General features: G+C 54.8%; 1 long non-coding RNA gene across 3 annotated transcripts; it reads left to right on the forward strand.

Annotated features, from left to right (window-relative positions):
• Nucleotides 1-1060: 1060 nt before the first annotated feature.
• LOC132671409 (uncharacterized) lies at nucleotides 1061-5266 on the forward strand. Of its 3 annotated transcripts, XR_009607089.3 has the most exons (3): nucleotides 1061-2503; nucleotides 3727-3976; nucleotides 4977-5266. It is a non-coding gene; the product is annotated as an uncharacterized LOC132671409 (long non-coding RNA). The 3 variants fall into 3 exon arrangements; XR_013554465.2 differs by lacking the exon at nucleotides 1061-2503 and having other exon boundaries at nucleotides 2512-3976; nucleotides 4973-5266; XR_009607088.3 differs by lacking the exon at nucleotides 1061-2503 and having other exon boundaries at nucleotides 2512-3976.
• Nucleotides 5267-12100: the final 6834 nt, after the last annotated feature.

Here is a 12100-nt window from a genome sequence, read left to right on the forward strand (position 1 = left end):
CCCTGGCGCGCCCCCAGTCCGTCCCCTCAGTTCGGCAGAGTGACCTGAGGCCTGAGGCGATCCGCCTCCACCACCGTCCCTGCGAGGCTTCTGGAAAGGACTGTTTAACACCCTGGGCCTCTCTCCACGCAGGGAGCACTCCAGGTCTGTTCCCAGAGCCCACCGGTGCCTCCTGGGCTGCCCTGGTGTGCACGACGGGCAGGAGCCCCCAGGGAAGCAGAGTCCCAGGCCACAGATGGGGGACCTCTGAGGGTCCTGGGCAGACCAGGGCAATGGCCAAAATGGGTTTTCAGGGGAGGGACGGGGAAGCGATGTGTTGTGTGAAAACCAAGCGTACAGGCCTCTCCGCCGTTGGCACCTCTCCCCGTGGCCTCGTCTGCCATCGTCCGGCCACCGCTCCTGTCTTATTCTTCTTAGTGACTGCAGGGTCTTTAGAAATGTGTGTTGAGTGGGTGAGAGCAGAGGCTTGGTGCCCAGCTCCTTGCACGGGGGCAGTGGCTGAGAGAGCCCTCAGAGATGGGACCCTCAGAGGTCGGGGGAGGGGGGGGGTAAAGGGGCCCAGCACAGTGTGGGGGGGGGGAGGGCAAGCAGGTCTCCCCTGCTCAGGGAGAGGTCTCTGAGGGAGGGACAGGCTGTCCCATTGGGCTGTGAGGACGGGGGGCCCTGCCCCACAGGACCAAGGTCTGCACCCACAGACAGACGGACTCCTGGCCCTTTCAGGCAGGGAGGGGCTCACAGATGACTCTGGGCACCTCCAAGTGCTGCTGATACTATCACGCAGGAGCCAGGAATTAAAAATAAACTCCTGGCAAGAAACGGAGACCCACCCCCCCCCCCCCAGCTGCCCTCTATATTTAATGCGTCCCTCCCGCCTGAAGGTTAGCAGGGGTCTGGGGAGACATCGGGATTGGCTGAAGCTGGGATGGGCCAAACCAAGGCTGAGGGAGGCCCAGGCCCCTGGAGACGCCCACCCCCATTCCCCCAGAGGGACCACCAGCGCCCAGGACCCCGGGCTGCCTGCAGACCGCTCCCCGTCAACAGGTCTGGACTGCGCACCTACTCTGGGCTTACCCACAGCCGTCAGCCTGGTGGGGACGGAATCACATTGGGACACCCCTGCCAGGGGCAGGCCGGTGCCGGGAGGTACTGCTCAGGGGAGCAGCCGCTGCCGGTGGGATGCAGCATCCTCCCTGAAGGCCCTACACGCTGACCCCGAGGGGTCTCAGGTGGTTTCTCCAAGGTGCCTCTGTGTCCCCAGGATGCGCCCCGTGCACCTGCAGCAGGGCAGCCTGCAGGGCCCTGGGAGGCTGGGCGCGGTGGCGACACTCAAGCTCTCTTGGACGGTGAGACTGCATAATGAGACACCGACAGTGCTGAACAAGCCCGTACGACTGCAGAGTCCCCAAACTAACTAACACCTCCTCGCCGTCGCATAGCATTTAATAACTACAGGTCACTGAACAGAACCGAACACCAAATACTAAATAACCCGTCTCCAGGCCTTGTGAGTTCATCAGGTGCTGGGTGGGCCTACCAGGCGGCAGGGCACCCACTGACCAAGAGTCAGCTGGGCACAGACAGACAAGCCACAGTGCCCAAGGTCACACAGCAAGGAGAGCGGAACCTGCCGGCAGCTTGGAAGGCCTGAGTCTGGCCAGTGTCACTCCTGGACAGAGGCCAGCCGGTTCCCGCTTGCGCTCCTCCCCTCCTCCCAGGTCAGGCTTGCCACGCCTCCCCCTCCAACTCCCCCCAACCCCCCCTCCCAAATCCGAGCCTCTAGTCACAACGGCCCCCAGAGCAGCCAAGGGGGTGGTTAGGGCGGGGGAGGGGGAGCAAAGAAGGGGCCACCGCCTCACGGCACACCTTCTGTCCCCTCCGGTGGCCCCCAGCTACCCCCAGCGGGAAGCTGTTTGGGGAGACACAGGCAGCCCCCACTTTGACGGGCTGAGGTTTCATGAGCCCGTGGAAAGAAGACCCAGCTAAAATTAACCGTTATCAAGCTGTCAGCCTGGAAATAAACCCTCCTCCTATTGGCTGCTGGTGATGTCACTGCTGGGTTAATAATAACCTGCGAATGCATAACTGACCAGCTGGGCATGTGCCTTCCTGCGGGGCCAAGGCCAGTGGTCACCCTGGGAGCTGCTGCCCGGGCAGTGACTTGGGGGCAGGATGGGGGTCAGGGCTGAGCACACCCTCCAGCCTTGGGGTGTCTCAGAATGACCTCAACTCCTGGCCTCGGGCCACAGGCTCCTGTCTGTCCCCAGGACTTCCGGTGTTCACCCTCACGTGCGGGGTCAGTCACATCTCATCTCCCAGCCTCCCTGGGCAGCAGGACCCTGGACGGCCTTGGGGTCAAGGTCCTCCCTCCCCCAGCTCCCCAGGCTGGACAACCAGGGAACTGAGCTGCCCATGAGTCCGCACATTAGGTGGTGTCCATGGAGGAGGAACTGTCGGCTGCTGAACTCCCCACGGAAAAGCGAGATCGTGGCCCCAAATCAGAGAAGTAGGGGCCAGAGGGGGCGGCGGGCGGGGCCTGGGGGCCGAGCCGCCTGGTGGCAGGGCTGGGGCGGGGCTGGAGGGGGGGTGGCGGGCCGGCCGCTTGCGCCCCAATTAGACCCAAGGCTAGGCAGGGGCCCCACCGAACGTCCAGCCCTGTGATCGGTCCCTGGGCCGAGTGGAACGGGGTGCGGGGCGTGACTTACTAGACAATCTAGGCCCCCAAACGGTCCACCTTAAGAAACCCAGCGTGCCTGGAGGGTGGGAAGCCCCGAGGAGGGGGACGCAGCCCCTCAGGGAAGGGAAGGTCAGCGGCAGGGGACTGCCCTACCCGCCACCAGCCACCAGCACTTGGGGCCGCTGGTCCCCCAGCAACACAGCGGGGCGCTGTTGCCATGGCGAAGGAGCAGCGCTCCACCCAGAGCCTGGGTTAGTGTCATCAGTGCTTGGGAGGGCAGCTTCCTGCCGCCACCAGAGCTCCACCCCTGCCCTGCCCAAGCCCAGCGCCACCACCAGGGAAGGGGTCTGGCGAGCTTTGCCCTCTGAGCCCCCCAGAGTCCGGGGCTCCAGCCTAGCACCAGGAGGAGGGGGGGCCCAGCCCCCCCCATGTGGTCCATGGCAGGCTGGGGGGCCACTGGAGAGCCCAGGGGATGGGTCAGCCTCTCTGGCCAAGAAGGGGCCTCCCCTATGGTGGGGCCCAGAGACGGAGGGAGCCCCTGGGGAGGGTCTACAGACCCACTGCCCACTCCTCAGGTGCTGCAGGGAGAGGCCACAGTGCTCAGTTCAAGGAGGAGTGTCTCCAGGCAGACAACCCTGGGGATCCTGAGGCTCCTTAGCAACTCTGGGCCCATGTTTTCACCTCGTAGGTAGAGCAAACCCTTGGTAGGACAATTGGGAATAACCTGCCTCCAGAGCAGGAGGCCTCGTGGGTGTCTTAGGGTGACTGGCGCAGGAGGCTGTTGGCGGCCTCCATCAATGGTGGAGGTCCAGAGCCTCCCCTGCCCCAGGGGAGACCCCCTCCCTACTGGCAAGACTGAGGAAGCTGGTCCTTGGTTAGAGAAAAGGTTGGGGGGTGGGTGCGGGGACTGTCCTTGGAAATACTTAGAGAAAAGTGCACAAATGACAAATGTACCTGGCCACCCAGATCAAGAAACAGAACACTCCCTCGTGCCCTCAGAGGTGACCACTGTCCTGACTTCCTAGACCGTGCATCATGCTGTCTACTCTCAGACTTCACATACACGGTCTACACGGTAGTTGTTTCTTCTCACTGCCGTACGGGGTTCCGCGTTCAGTGTCGCTCTACGATAAGGTTGCCGTGTGCCGCTGTGTGTGAACTTGTGCGAGGACACCGCGGGGATGGGGTTCGGAGCCACAGGTGTGCGCCGTCATCTGTTCACCGCCTCTTGGCTCTAAACTCCTGCTTCAAAACCTGCTCTGTGATGACGGACAGAATTACTTGAAGTATTTCTGCTTTACGGTGAGCAGATCGTTCCATAGGGCAGGCACTGAAGGATAAATTCACCGCTGAGAGAAAATTGATTGCTCGCTGCCTTTTTTCCTTGCTGGTATGAGGAAATTCTCCTATTTCTTTGCACATCTAGTAATTTTTGGTTGAATACTGAACGTTCTGTAAAGACTCTGGATTCTGTTATCTTCCTCTGGAGACTGTGGGTTCTTATTTTAGTGGCCATTCAATCGCTGGGCCTGTATGGGCTTGTTTTCATGCTTTTTGGTGTTGATTTGTGGAACACCCAACATAACTTCCCTCAGATTGATAAGATTCAACTTTCAGTCTTGGTCCCCCAGCCTTTCATGAGGCTCAGCTTTAACTTTTCTTAGATGGTCCTAGAGTAGACATTACTGTAGGTGGGTACTCTTCTCTCTCTCTCTCTCAATGTTTATTTATTTTGGAGAGAGAAAGAGTGTGAGTGGGGGAGGGGCAGAGAGAGAGGGAGACATGGAATCCAAAGCAGGCTCCGGGCTCTGAGCTCTCAGCACAGAGCCTGACACGGGGCTCGAACCCACAAACCGTGAAATCATGACCTGAGCCAAAGTTGACTGAGCCACCCAGGCACCCCATCTCTCTATTTTTTTTTTTTAATTTTATTTATTTAAGTAATCTCTACCCCCAACATAGGGCCCAAACTCATGACCATGAGATCAAGAGTTGTGTGCTCCTCTGACTGAGCCAGCCCGGTGCCCCTGTAGTCTTATCTCTTAAAGAAATAAGTCAGAAGGTCTCTCCACCCCAGCCAGGTCCAGATACCAGTGGTGCCCAGCATTGGATGTCTGCTGATATTCTGGCTCTGATCTCAACTCACCCCCCCTCCCCAGGATTCATGCCCTGGAGTAACTTCTTCCCCTTGAGGGCAGAAAGAGCCTGTGGCTTGCATCCAGCCAACAGAACATGACAGAGGGGGTGAGCTATAACTCCCTTACTTGGCCTACGTTATTTAAGACCCTGTCTCGGCAGACAGACCGGAACGAGGGATTCTCCTCCTGGCCTTGAATAAGAGAACTACCAAGATACGAGAAGGCCTGTAAGGGGCCACAGGTCAAGGAACCCCTAAGAGCTGTGAGTGGCCTCCAGCTGTCCAGCCAAAGAAAGCAGCCATGTGACCTTAGAAGAGGACCGTGAGCTTCGTAAGGAAACTGATGGCTTGGTGGCACCCTTCTGAAGCCCTGAGCAGAGGACCCAGTAAGCCGTGCCTGGACTCCTGACCCAGGGAGCTGGGTGTGCACAATAAACACATGTTTTGTAAAGCCACTAACCTGTGATCGTTTGTTATGCAGCAATAGATAACTAGTACACTAGGACACAGACCGTAGTGTCTGCTCTCCGTGAGCCCCCCAGGCTCCCCCAGCCAGAAGGTACAGACCCGAGCCGCTCCCCGCGCTTCAGCCGGCCTGCGCCCCAGCCTCAGCCTGAGCCCACTTGGATGACCCTGCGAGTGTGGGTCCGCTGAACCCACCTCCCTCCACCCGCAGCCCTACTCCCTGGGCCCCCCACCGCCTGGGGCGGCTGCCGCAATTGGGTCTAGCTCCACGCTTCCCCATGGACACAGGGCTGGCCTGCCACCTGCCACTTCTCCGTGGCCGGAAGCAGTAGATTCCACACATGTACATTTTTTATTCTGAAATCATTGCAAACTTAGAGAAATGTTGCAAGAGTAGGTGCCCCCAGCGTCGGGCGCCCTTCGCCGGCACCCTATTGTCAATGCCTGCCCATCTGCGTTCTCATTCTCTGTGTGTGTCCATGCAATTCTGTGTGTGTGTCCATGCAATCCTCTCTGTGTGCGTCTATGCAATTCTCCGTGTGTGTGTCTATGCATATTCTTTTTTTCAAGCCACTTGCGAAGGGGCTGTGTAAATCGTTGCCCTCAGCACTCGACTGCGTCCTTCCAATTGGCACAACACTTCAGTCTACAAGCCCTGTTCCGATGGCGCCAGCCACCCCGGCAGCTTTTCCCGGTCTGGGACCGAACGCTGGTTTCCCAAGTCACATGTCCCGATCTCCTCTAATTGGAAATAGTTCCTCTGCCATTTGTGTCTTTTATGACACTGACATTTTTTAAGAGTTGAGGCCAGTTGCTTTGAAGAGTTCCATCTTCTGGAGCTTCTGATGTTTCTGCACAAATGAGTTCAAGTTTTATTTTTCTGGTGGGAATCCCCGCCGAGCAACACGTATTCCCCCAACGCATCCGAAGGGGAGGTGCCTCACGTCAGTTAGTTCCCTGACGGGGACGTCACCCCCGACGACCCAGTGACGGTGGTGGCCACTAGCTTTGCCTGTAGCAAAGTTTTATTTTCCCCTCGTAAGTATGAGCTAATTAATGAGGATGCACCTTGGATTCTGTAGATACCCTGTTCCTCATCGAAATCCTCTTTCAACCCAACACTCATTGATGATTCTTACCTGAATCCATTTTTACTATGGTGGCTGTGCTTTTTGAATTATTTTTTGTTTTTGTCTTTTTAAGTTGTCACACAGAAAAGGGACTCTCTGGGGAATACACAGTTGGATGAATGTTAGCACACGCACAGATGACTGTAGCCACGTTGATCAGGACACAGACTGTCCCATCCCCAAAACTCTCCTCCACGCTCTCGCTTTATGCTTAGATGGTCCTCTTGCCCCGGCGGCCGCTGAGCTGTTCTCCATTACTGTGGCGTCGTCTTGGGAGCGTCATGTGAACGGAAGCTTACACCATGTCCCTTTTGGGGCGGGTTTCTTTCCCTTAGCATAACACCTTGGAGATTCATCCAGGCCACTGTGTCGCAACCCTTTGTTCCTTTTTATCGATGGATAATATTCCATATACAGCGAGAACACAGGTTATCTACCCGCTTCTCCCCTGAATCACATTTGAGTTGTCTCCAGTTGGGGCAGTCATGAATAAAGCTGCCGTCGACATTTGCACGCAAGTTTTTGTGTGAACACATCTGGGTTCCTCTCGGGCAAATGCCAGGAGTAGGGGCTGCTGGGTCGTGTGACAGGTGTCTGTTTAACCTGTTAAGAAACTGCCAAACTAGGGGCGCCTGGGGGGCTCAGTCGGTTAAGTGTCCGACTTCGGCTCAGGTCGTGATCTCACGGTGTGTGGGTTCGAGCCCCGTTACAGGATCTGAGCTGTCAGCCCAGAGCCCGGAGCCTGCTTCGGATTCAGTGTCTCCCTCTCTCTGCCCCTCCCCAGAGCTCATGCTCTGTCGCTCAGCAATAAATAAATGTTAAAAGAATTTTTTTAAATCTTTGTTAGATATTTGATTTGCAAATATTTCCTCCCCACCGGTGGCTTCTCTTTTTGTACTGTATCCACAGCACAAAATTTTCCATTTTGATAAAGTCCAGTTCGTCAACGTTTTTCTTACACAGATCATGCTTTTCATGCTTTTGACATTGGCTAACCCCAGATCACAAAGATTTTCTCCCATACTTTCCTCCAAAGCCATGAAGTTCTATGTGTCCCACCTGGAGACATTACCTGTTTTTGAGTTAATTTTTATAGAAGGTGTGGGATTTAGGTCGTGTTACTTTTCTTGCATAAGGATGTACGTTCTCCCAGTACCGCCTATTGAAAAAATTTTACTTTCTCTGTCGAATTGCTTTCACATCTTCTCAAAACACCGTTGGGCATGTGTGTGGGAGGGCTGTTTCCGGACGCTCTTCTGTCACAGTGATTTATGTCCGTGTCTTTGCCAAGGCCATGCTGACCTGATTACTATAGTCTTATAGCAACTGCCAGACTCAGGCAGCATGTGGAAAGCATGGTCTCTTCAACAAGTAGCACTGTGATAACTGGATAAATACACACGAAAGAATGAATTTGGACCCCTACCTCGTGCCATATACAAAAATTAATTCAAAATGGATCAAAAGCCCGATAAAACTATACAACTGTTAGAAGAAAACACAGGTGTAAATCTTCATGACCTTGGATTTGGCAGTGGTTTCTAAGATGTGGCACCAAATACATGGGCAACAAAAGAAACAATAAGTAAACCGGACTTGAAAATGTTTAGCTTCTGTGCAAAAAAAGGACACTATTAAGACGGTGAAAATGCAACCTACAGAATGGGAGAAAATATTTACAGATCATGTTGGATAAGGGTCCAGTGTGCGGAATATATAAGGAACTCTTACAACTCAATTTAAAAATGGGTGGCAGGGGGAGGGGCACCTGGGTGGCTCAGTCGGTCAAGTGTCCCTCTTCAGCTCAGGTCACGATCTCATGGTTGTTGAGTTCGAGCCCCGCGTCGGGCTCCGTGCTGACAGCTCAGAGCCTGGAGCCTGCTTCGGATTCCGTGTCTCCCTCTCTCTCTGCCCCTCTCCTGCTCACATCTTGTCTCTCTCTCTCTCTCTCTCTCTCTCTCTCTCTCTCAAAAATAAATAAATAAACTTTTAAAAAATGGGCAAGTGTATGAATATACATTTATCCAAAGGAGATCTGCAGATGGTCGATGGGCACACGAAAAGATACTGAACATTATTAGGCACTGTGAACCTATATAACAGATCATCAAAATACATGAACCCAAACTGACATAACTGAAGGGAGAAACAGGCATTCCTACAACAACTGTTGGAGACATCGGTACCCCACTGTCCATAACGACCAAACAATCAGATGGAAGGTAAGGAAACAGGACTTAACATGATGGACCAAGCAGGTCTAAGACACACACACAGAGCACGCATCAGCAGGACACGGGGCGGTCTCCAGCAGAGAGCCGACGACAGGTCCCAGGCTGCATCTTGCTGGATTTTAAAAGATAGATCCACAAAATATCTCCTTGAACCACAATAGGATGAAGTAGAAAATCTACAGGTTTGTAGAAACTAAACAACACACTCTGGAAGAAGAAACCGCTAGGAAACTCCGAAGATACTCGGAGAGGAGAGAAAAGGAAAACATAAGGTATCAGAACATAAGAGACTCGGCTAAAATACCGGAAGGAGGACGTTTATGGCGATAAACACACGTGAAAACACAAGAAAGGTCTCGTGTCGACAATGTAACGTTCAGACTTAGGGAACTAGGAGGAGGAGAACAAGTTAAACCAGAGGAAATAAAGACGGGAGGGAGCCCCCATCACAGCCAGACAGGAGATGCTGACACCAAAGTCCCGGGGACAAAGGGCGAGAGGTGGCCGCCGGGAGACAGGACACGGGACGGGGGGCAGTGGGGACAGAGTCGCAGCTTCGGCGGATGAATCCACCGCGGATGCAGGTGGCTCTGAGGCCGCACAACAGCCGGAGCACATTTAACGCCACTGAACCGCACACTGAAAGTGGCTGAGGTGGTAAATGTTGTTACGCGTATTTTACCACAATAGACGTTGCTTTGAGAAGAAGAAAGTACTGATCCGTGCTGCAGTGTGGATGAACCTGGACAGCACTAGGCTGAGGGAAAGAAGCCAGACACTGATTCCACGGAGACAGACACAGATTGGTGGTTCCCGGGGCTGGGGGAGGGACTGCTTGCTGGGCACAAGGTTTCCTCTTGGGGAGATGAAAATGCTTTGGAACTAGACAGAGGTGATGGCCGCACTACATTGCGAACGTGCGAAAATGCGCGCTCTGAAACGGTGACGTCCGTGTTCTGGGAACTTAGAACTTACCCCCCATGAAAGGATCTGGGTACCGCGATCTTTCCTTGTTCTTAGGCTTCAAACATGTTGCGGTTAGTGTAGCTTATTTGTCTTTTCACACCAACTCTAGGACCTGCTTGTCTGTTTTCACTTGCATGGCCCTAGGTCTGTGTATCAGTTCGGAGGAAGCTGGTCTTCGCTGTGTTGAGTCTCCGTTTACTTAGGTCTGGCTTGACATCTTCCTTTGGCATTTCACTTTGGGCACACACGTCTTGCTAGGTTTATACTTAAGTGCTTCACGGACAGAGGGTAACTATTAAAAATGGTTTTAGGGGCGCCTGGATGGCTCAGTCGTTTGAGTGTCAGGCTCCTGATTTTGGCCCAGGTCATGATCCTAGGGTCATGGGATTGAGCCCCGCATCAGGCTCTGCCCTGAGAGCTTGGAGCCTGCTTGGGATTCTCTCTCCCTCTCTCTGCCCCTCCGCCACTCACACACGCGCGCGCGCTCTCTCTCTCTCTCAAAATGGGTTAATAAACTTTAAAAAAATAAAAATAAAAAAATGGCTGCTTCCAGCTGTAAATTGCCAGCGTGTCACAATATGGCTGACCCCGCCTCGTGCCGGTCACGTTTGCTCTATCCGCTTGGCGTACTTTCCGTGACCACAGAGCATCATGTTGTCGGTGAGCAGGGATAGTTGTATTTCTCTGTCTCAACCCATACGCTTTGTGTTTCTTTTCCTCGCCTGTCGTACCGGTCAAGACTCCCAGGAGGTGTGGAGGAGTTGTAGCGAGAGTGGACGTCCTTGCCTCATCCCAGTCCTGGACGGGGGGTGCAGACCTTCTCCAACGTGTGCAATGCTGAACGTGCTTGGCATGAGTTCTTCGCCAGTGCTCTGTATTAGATTGAAAACCTTTCTGATCCTCGTTTCCGAGCTGTCGTCACGGACGGATGCTGGGTCCGCAGCACACGGTATGAATGCTCCCAGTTGCTGGTAACAGGTGCTTTCGAGCCTGAGTCCGATCATCCAGCATCTGGGCCTCCCAGGCCTGTTTATTGTTTCCCACACCAGTTGAGATTTTCCTGGGGCTTTCATGCCAAGTAATTTTGGGTTTTGTCCTGAAACTCAGAATTCTTGATGAATGAACTCTTTTCAGTTTGTTGTGTGCCTTGAGCACTAAAACGGTTGTTTCTGACAGTTTTTCCCAGGTGTATAGTCGCATTCTGGGGAGAACATTTGTTGACCTCCTCACCCCTTCACGCCCGAAATCTGTAATGTCTTTCATTACTCAATTCATCCTTTCATCAACTGTATCTATTGAATGTCTACTACATGGCCGATTCTTTCTTAGCCATTGGGCGCACGACGGACACAAACTCTCTTCCTGTAGATTTTGTTTAACCAACAAGTAAACAAATTAGGCTATTCCCAGCAGTGAAAAGCACTGTTAATAAAGATCATGTCTAACTTTCACCACTACGTGCTCAGTGCTGGTCTAAGCGTTTACATCTTACAGGCAGGAAAACGGGAACAGCGGTGGGGCTTGTGGCCCCCGAGGACATCGTCCGGCCACAAAAAGTGCCCCCACATCGTTCACCAAATACCAGTCAGCTGTTTTATTTTCTTCTGCAAATGGTGACTCCACCTACAGAGGTGCCAGTGCGTGTGCCGGAGAAGCCTGCAGAAGCTGCTGCCTGGGGCACCAGGGGCTAGGGCTGGGCTGCTGTGCTCCCGGGGGGACCCTCATTCCCCAGGAGTAGGCTGAGCCCTGAGGGCCCCAGCCCTGGCCTCTGGCTTCGGCACAGGTCTTACCTCAGGGCAAACACCTGCGGCCAGGGTGACAATCCACAGGCTCTCACAGCCACAGTGCCCGGCTGTGAGGGGCTGCTGTGAGCCTTGCCTCTCCCAGCCCGTCTCCACAGAACACCTGTTAGGACCGCACGGTCGTTACCCGGACCTCTCATCTCCCCAGAAGGGAGTGGAGGCTCCAGATGTCACACGGCTGTGACACAGTTGGGACTCGACCCCCAGTCCCAGCACCCCCCGGGGCCTGAGCCTTTCCCTGCCACCCTGCGGGAGCCTGTGGCCGCGAGAGGGCCGGCCACTTGGTGTTCAGCAGAGATATCCGCCCACCTTGTGCGACCAGCCCGAGGCAGCACGCACATCTCTGCCCCACTGAGTGATTATTCTGTCACCGTTTCCCCAGTGGCTGGAGGCTCGGGTGTTTCCCGACACAGAACCCAGCCCTGTGCACCCTGAGCACGCGATCACCCTCCAGGCACATGGCCACACTCCCCGCAGAGCCAGCGGAAGGGAAGGACTGACCTGTCCAAGCTCGGGCCGCCCGGCCCAGATACTGAGCGGCTGGCTGGGTGGGGTCCTGTTGCCAGCAGCAGGTGGAGGCAGATTCTACCCCAGGCCTCATGGCCCCAGAGCTGGGGACGCCCCCCCCCCCCCATGTTGGAGCCACACCTGGGGGCCGGCCGGCAGGACAGCGGCCCTGACTCCTCCTCTCG

This window comes from Panthera onca, chromosome A3 (genome assembly GCF_046562875.1).
Source record: "Panthera onca isolate mPanOnc1 chromosome A3, mPanOnc1 haplotype 2, whole genome shotgun sequence".
Lineage (NCBI taxonomy): Eukaryota > Metazoa > Chordata > Mammalia > Carnivora > Felidae > Panthera > Panthera onca.